The sequence below is a fragment of the Spinacia oleracea genome, chromosome 5, assembly GCF_020520425.1.
Source record: "Spinacia oleracea cultivar Varoflay chromosome 5, BTI_SOV_V1, whole genome shotgun sequence".
NCBI classification, from domain to species: domain Eukaryota; kingdom Viridiplantae; phylum Streptophyta; class Magnoliopsida; order Caryophyllales; family Amaranthaceae; genus Spinacia; species Spinacia oleracea.
Window position 1 is genome coordinate 79,781,633 of NC_079491.1, and position 8,339 is coordinate 79,789,971.

General features: G+C 33.8%; 1 long non-coding RNA gene across 2 annotated transcripts; it reads right to left on the reverse strand.

Annotated features, from left to right (window-relative positions):
- Positions 1–211: 211 nt before the first annotated feature.
- LOC110779316 (uncharacterized) lies at positions 212–7,728 on the reverse strand. 2 transcript variants are annotated; one of them, XR_008920758.1, is made up of 3 exons: positions 7,489–7,711; positions 2,436–7,243; positions 212–483 (listed from the first exon to the last, which is right to left on the reverse strand). It is a non-coding gene; the product is annotated as an uncharacterized lncRNA (long non-coding RNA). The 2 variants fall into 2 exon arrangements; XR_008920757.1 differs by having other exon boundaries at positions 2,436–7,728.
- Positions 7,729–8,339: the final 611 nt, after the last annotated feature.

Here is an 8,339-nt window from a genome sequence, read left to right on the forward strand (position 1 = left end):
ACCTAATATCACGTCATCAAAAAGCGTCCAAATTCGTTTGCATAAGAAGTTTTTTCTACCTATATATACATGCAAATAAAATTAAAATTAAAGCAACAAGATCAATGAAACCTGAATTTTGAATAATTCATCTTTGATCAACGTAACATTAAAATTAACTTATAAAAAAAATTGAAGCACGTGGTACGTTAAACTACATAGTACATGCTAATGTTACTAATAAACCATATATAATATATCAATAGTACATGATAATTAATGCTGCTAACCAAATTCCATGATAATGTTACTAACCAAAATCCATAGTACATAAAAGTTACTAACTAAATATTACAAAACATAATCAATAATCAAAAGTACAAATTGTACCACAAAACCAAAGAACTAAAGCCTAGAAAAACTAGGATCTAATGGTGGTAGTAGCTTATAAGCTCATGTGTCCTTGCCTTCATTGTCATGTCCCTCCTTATCACGTTGGATGATCTTTAAAGACAAAAACAAAATGAAATAAGTATGAGTCGGAAATCAAAATCACTCGTCATAGGAAATCAACCGAAACAACCATGAAACAATAAATGCCAACTCTAATAAAAGACGAGGGCTAATACAAACTCCATGATAGTTGTCTGCATAACTGTAGAAGAATAATCTAATTCATTGTAGTAGCTTACATAAGCACAATCAAACTGTATAACTCCATGATAGTTGTTTATATTCAACCTGCATAACACCATGGAATATCAAGGACTAACGAAACCCGAAACCAAGCCATGAGGAAACCTATCAGATATCGTTTTCATAAATTGTTGGACGTAGCTCTTAAAAATCGCGACTTACAATGACAGATTATGTAGCCTACAACATTTCTTTGTGCTATTCACACAACTACATTGTTATGTATTGGGCAAGGTTATACTGTTGACTTGAGAGTAGCATTTCATACAAGGTAGTAAGGTGCACTCTTCTACTACGTACCCCTGATATTCTTAAAAATTCAACCAACGGTAACTCTACTGGATTGGCTAATGATACTCAAATTGCATCTAAACGTGTAGATTAATTGAAGCTAAAACACATAAACTTAATTCAACAACGAAAACAGGTTCCAGCCTAAAATGACATGAAAACCGAAATCCTAGAGAGAAAATAGGACGAGAAGGAAATAGCAGCCAGGTTTGAGAAACTTTCAAGAACTCGAGAGAATCGATATAATGCAACTTATCAACTTCATAGTTCATACTACAAATAATAAAAATAAACCAGATTAAGCCCTGCAAATACATTATATAAACCTATTGTTTAAAATTCGAATGGTCGAATCTCCCTTGTATAAAACCCTGATCAAGATATCCTACACATTTACTCTTTTCTACACAAATCATGAAATACCAGAAGATTTTATGTACTGACAACATAAAATTACAACATTCATAAACTCGCATTTTCATTGCTTGACTGGTGTAGAGTCAGAATCAGTATCAGCTATACCAGTTTCAAGTTTTCCTAGCTTATGACATATAAATACACTACAATATCAGCTATACCAGGGTATTCAGTCCCGAGAGTCAATAGTTTACATTTCTTTGACTCTTAGATGATAAAGGCTAAATTAATAAACTTAATAGAAGTTATCAAATGGCATGGGTCTCGGGACAGTGATAGACTTGGTTATTTGCGTTGGGATAAGGTGTGTAGCTCAAAGAAGAGTGGAGGCCTAGGAGTCAGGAACCTGATAGCATGGACTAGATGTTGGGAGATGTTCACTAGACACAATCAGGGTGATACGCACTGGCTAGCTGGGGGAAATTTAGCCTGTCAATGTCTACTAACCATTGTATGTGTTGCTGTGCAGTGCAGGAAGAATTTATGGGTGGGCTGAAATCACCTGGACACAAGACGAGATCAACAAGGCTCATAAACTTTGGAGGTGTGTTTTGGTTGTTTTCTTAACAGTAATTAACCAAAACTAACATGTTCAATTACCTTCTAAATAAGGCTTAAGTTAAGAACAGAGTAACAAAGAAAAAACACCACTTAGACAATAAACATGTTAGCTATTTTTCCTAACTTATCTGAAAAAGGACGATGGACATAGAAACAGCTAGCATAGCAGCAGAAAGTAGCACCAGAACAACAAATTGGATAGCAGTAGAAAAGAGCACCAGAGCAACAAATTGCAACAACAAAATAGAAGCACTAACCAAACAAGTCAACCCCTAACCGCAAAGAACACTCAGAAACACTACTTATACTATTTTTCAGTTCATTGGACCATTCTAAATCTTCTGCTTTCTTTTTATCAAACTGTAATTGTAACAAGCAGATTTGCTTACACCATTCATATGAAATACAACAAGAAGTCGAACAAGAACACTGAAACTAAAGAAGCGATCAAATGCAAAAAGAGTTCAATGAGAAGAAATTAGAATAATTACCCTTTCATGTACCATTCCCAAGACTTGTGCACAATCTAGAGCTTGAAGCACTTACTGTACGAACTTGGCCAACAAGCAGTGATTAAAAAAAAAGAAACATAAAAATTCTTAGAAGCAGCATTGACCAATATACTAGTATCCTCACTCATCGAATAAATATTATAAGAAAAAAACCGAACAATAAAAGATTGCAAACCCAAGAAACAAAATTTCAGCCAAATTCATCAAAAAACAAATCTGCCATCATAAACAAACCTGGAACTTTTTGGTCAATTTGTTACAAGTTATATGACACTGAAGGAAGAACTGAAATACATCAGTTCAATGTAAAGAAATGAAAAACGTTATTAAGAGGAAAATGGAAAAAGGAACATAGGAAACAGAGGATATCAAGAAACAGGAAAGAACTAGTCAAAGAAAAATAAGTATTAAAGTCTATTTTTAAGAAGATAAATGAACAAGGAGGAAACAGAAAAAAGAAGAAGGGCAGGGCATTAAAGTATTGGTTTGAACATGCAAGCGCACTATCATCCTCTCTAGTTTACAATGGCTCTTTTAGTTCTTTGGTAGTTATTTCATGAGTTTGCACACTAAGTACAGGCACACTGTACAATTGACATAATGATCAATGATAGTAAGCAAACTTGGGAGAAGAAGAAGATGATAAGATGAAATGGGGGGTGGATGGGCATGATGTTAATTAATGTAAAATCTATGGTTGTTAGAAATCAAATAACTTTGGGATTCTATCTTAATTTGATTTTAGAAAATCCATGATGTTGTAGCATTTGTTTGATCTAATTTTGCATTATATTTCATCTCCAGTTCTTTCTTCCCTTACTGACTCTCACTCTTTCTCCATTACCTTTTAGATGCAGATTGGTTTATTCGGAGTTGGGGAGGAAGAGTTGTGTACTTGTGTAGCTAAATAGTGAAATGAATATTCATTTATCAAAAAACCTAATGCACTGAATATTGCAATTTCACACCTTTTCAGTTTCTTTTTCACCTGATACCAGCCATGAACTCAACTCAATTACCAAGCCGGTAGCTATACTATGGCCTCACGTAGACATGTGCAAACATGTAAATGATGGGTCTTGTAGTAATTGTCTATGCATGTTAAAGTCCAAATGACTTGGAAACTATGTATGTTCAATCGTTTATGTGTTGTTGCTGGCAGCCTGGCATGCTGCTGCCACGCCACACCTTGATATATGGTTTATTTGTGATGCAAGTACAAGATTTTCCCAATGAACTGTTCTGTAACTGATTCTCTTAAAATTTTGTGCTTTAAGTCTCATTAAATGTATACTTTCTTTTTCCTACTCCATGTAAAGTGTAATAAATTAGATATTTTATCAACTAAGCACCTGCCACATACACAGGTCAATGCTCGGATTCTCTTCATTGATCCATCTAGTCAGGCTGTTGGGTTGACGATGAATCCTCATCTTTTCTTAGGCTAACTCTAAGCTGCAGGTGTCGAGGCTAAGGCGTCTAGAAAACACTCATTTTGTAGTAGTGATACTGTAGTTTCAGTAAAAAATGCTTTAGAAGTGAAGGGGTTTATCTGAAAAAAATAACAGCTGCTAATAGCTTAATTCGCAGGCAATACTAGATGCATTATGATTACACATGTTCTAACTAGTTATCATTCCTTCTTTTCAAAACAAATTATGTACAAAGAGAATTCAATTAGGAGACTTCCTTGTACATAAGCAGGGTAACAGACAAAGTCATTAAGCCCTTAAACACTAGAAAACACATAATCTAAGGCAAATCCATAAATCAGTCATTAGCTTATCTATAAAAGAAAAAAGAAAACAAGCAGCGATTATCACAATAAAACACATGGCTGCAATAAAAATACACTGTAAGAAGTAGGCATAATTTGAATGAATTAAGGCCACAGTAAAATTAATTGAATCCAAAATTATCAATAATAACCTAGATTGCTATTAGTTCAAGAATTTGACAGTGAGAGGAAACTAATTATATCGCAAATTAACACCATAATCATTACATGCGACATCAAATTAACTACTAGAGAGAATACCCAGCTGAAATCCAAAACACTTTACATTTTAGTCATGGCATAATACCAAGCTGCAAAAAACAAAGATTTCAACACCACTCCGAAAAAATAAAACTAACACAAATTAGGGCTATAATCGAAAATTTCTACTCAAGATAGACAAATAAAACCCAATTAAAAGAGTGAACACAAAATTACTGGCGTTTAAACCAATTATATGAGAAGAATGAAATCAAAATACACGATTCAACTGCAAACAAATACCTAAAAACCCTAGAAATTCATGTTTCAAAAAAATACAAAACGAAAGTTGAAAAAAGAAGAAAAAAGAAACGCAACGGAAAATTATGTTACCTTTACCAGGCCGACAAGGTAGAAGATGATAAACCATTGACACGCCGAACAGGATCGACAATTTCAGAGAATGAAATTTAATTTTTATGGAGAGATGAGAGAGAGAAATACAAGCCCATGAGAAGACAAACAAGGAAGCTACGTGAAAGAGCTTATAAATTCAATGAGAGGAGAGTAGATCTGAGATTGGAGATGAGAGGTGGGTGAGAGCTATTCAATGAGGTGGTTTTTCTTTTCCAGAAAAAAGGGTGAAATTGCGACCTTGCGGGCAACAGAAAAAGGGGATGAAGTTCCAGAATAGCTAATTAAACAACATCACGTGGATTGCACGTGAATTCTCGACGCTTATTGTTGTCTACATTACACTGGACGATAAAAAGCGTCGTGAGTAAGCGGAAACTAATTATTTGCACCAACGCTCATACTCTTGCGTCGAGCACCTAGCGTCCAAAAACCAAGGTTTTTGTAGTAGTGATTATATATATAAGAAAGTTAAATAAGAAAGAATTATCATTACCATAAGCATTATATTGAAAAATAAATTTACAAAAGTTTCGTCTAGATTTACAGTTTCAAAACATATAAGAGTATCCAATATATTTGACAATTGTGGAATAAAGAAACAACACATTTACCCCAATTGTTACTCATTAGAGAAGCGAGTTTCTGATCAGAGCATACAGTGAGGTAAGGTCTCAAGTTCTTCACAGGCATAAAAGAATATTACAGAGTTCTTCAACTATAGAACTTTGATGTGTTTGTATTTTTCTGTATATTGCATTATCAATGGTGTCGTTGTTGTTAATATGAAAAACATGTATGATTCTAGCTGTTGTGAAAAACTTTGCTAACTTGTATTTGTGCATTAGTTGTTCTATTCAGTTAAAGCTTTTGGTATGTAAGAGGATATCTGGATATGTGCAGAAGATATTAGATATTAGATGACAGTGGTTTATATTGACTTCCTTGCATTATGTTTAAATGTAAAGATGTTATTGCTTAATCTGCGGAACATCGTAGAAAGTTGTCAACAAAAAATTATGTATGAGAGAATAACAAGGTTATCTGCCGGTAATGCCCTACCTCTGCAAGGATTACTCCTGCAAGAGACTTATAAAACAGATCGATACACTAGTACAAGAATTAGCAGGCTGGCCCCAAAAACAAAGGAAGAGGCCAAGGTCAAGAATCTGTAGTTTACTACTAATAGTACCATGCTTCAGCAAAGTCTATTATAACTTTATAAGTACTTCTGATTTTGACAACATAGTTACTTTGATCCAATAGAACAACCATCTCTAAGTAAGAAAACATATACCATGATTTCCAAACATCATGGCTTCTCTAGATATTAGCTAATGGTTATTATGGAACTCCAACCCCTTTCTCTCTCTACTTCATGATCTTTGACTTCCTCTCAATTGTGAATTACAATTATCAGTTTACAGATTCACAACTAAGGAACTCCCATAGAGAAAATATAGTTATAACTGCTAATAAATAAATACTCACACATCAAGGCTGTCCCATGATCTTGAAAAGTTGCCACATACAACATCCAAACGTCAATTCTAGAATCTGTCAAGGCTTCATCCATTCATGCCAAAAACGGCTGCAATACTCATTAAGTCCCTTTTGACTAGTTGAGGCAATATCATTGAAATTATGAAATAGTTATATCATGGCCTCATGGGGTTTCTGAAATATGATCTTCGGTCATTACTTGTACTCATGACTCCAATTTCATTCATGAGATCTAATGGAATTGAAATGTGATATTTGTTCCTTATACTCATTACTACTGTGTCGATCACGAGGCACAAGAGAAATGCGATATGTGGTTATCACTAGTACTCTGTACTGCTATTTCATTAATGAGGTCTAACAGAAATGCTTTTTTTTGTCAATGACAATCACATTATCAAAACTACATGACATGTATTTGGAGTAAAATAGAAAATTTGACATACACGCTAGAGAACTTTAATCTTCAATATGCATGTTATTCCAGGGAAATGATTCTAGTTTTTCAGTACAGGTACTTTAAATAGTAACTAATCCTTGTAAAATCAGTTTAATTTTTTGATTAACAAACAATTATTCTATTTCTCAATCAATTCGCAAACTCAAAAAATTAATCAAGTGCACAAATCCAAGATTAAACAACGAAATTGTAATGAAATTTCAATTCCAACAGAATTGACTCCTCCAAATCAATATGCAACCAAAATCAAGCACACGAGCATTCAATTTAAAAACTTCAAATGAAAAATCAAATTAAAAAATATTTGAATCTGTAATCGCAAATGCAAAATTAGGAGAGAGAAAAGGAGAGTATACAAATATCCACAGTTGTATATATCGACAGAAACAGATATTCCTTTGACGCCATTTTCGAGCTTAGCCTTCTTGTGCGCTACAGTGAAGGTTGATTCTAAGTAATTCAGTCGCCCATTCTCAAAATGAAAAACCAGAACCCAATACTCATAACCTACCAATTTAGAGGAAGAAACCCTAAACCCCATAATTAATCAATCGTAATTGAATACAAACCTCCTTCCCCACAAAAACCAATTCAACCAAATTAATTAACAATAACCCCACTCTAAAGACGCATAATTAAAAAAGACCCAAATTTCGCAAATAGATAGAGAAGTATACCTTCAAACTCAATTACGCACTCTTTCCGCTCCGATGATCAGAAGTCTTGAGACTTGACAAGGGAAGCGCCGCCTTGTGAAGGGTTTCGGGTGACTGAGTTTCGCCGCTCCGATGATCAGGAGTCTTGAGACTTGAAAGTGAGAAGCAAAGGTTATGAATAGAAGATAAGAAAGGAAGAAACGAGAAAAGGAGCCGCTGAGCGGTTCTATTTGTTTCCCATAGGGTTTTTTAGTTTTTATTTATTTTTCTTTTAGGTTTTAATAGCGGTTTAATATGGAGCGCTATAATAAGTTATGCATATGATGTCAGTTATAAAATAAGCGCTATAATATCTTGAAAATAATACATTTAATAGCGGAAGAGGTAAAAGAGATATTAAAAAAACCCTATTAAATGACATTTCTGTAGTAGTGATTTTTAATTAGTTACTTGTGTATCGTATTGATTCAAAGGCATGTTGCCATATACAATTACTTTTATAAGCTAAGCTTTTGTTCCCCATCAGTTTTAATTTTTTTAAATAAAAAATTGAACAAAGAGGGCGACATTAGCATGTAACACCCCGAACAATTCTATCTTTTTTAAAATACCCTTTTAATATAAAATATAGAGAATTATCAAGGCATTTATCTCCCGTGTAAAAACGTATCGGCTTATTCAGAATTTTGCAGCGGAAAACATAATGAATAACTTTATAGATAAAATAGTCAACTATACGTCAACTCCAAAACCAACAAATAAAAACCAAAGTGAACTTAAAAAAACCAACAAGGTCAAAGTCAACTTAAATAAACCAATCAAACCAAAGTCAACCTAGAATATTATAAATACCTACACAAGCTCTACAATTC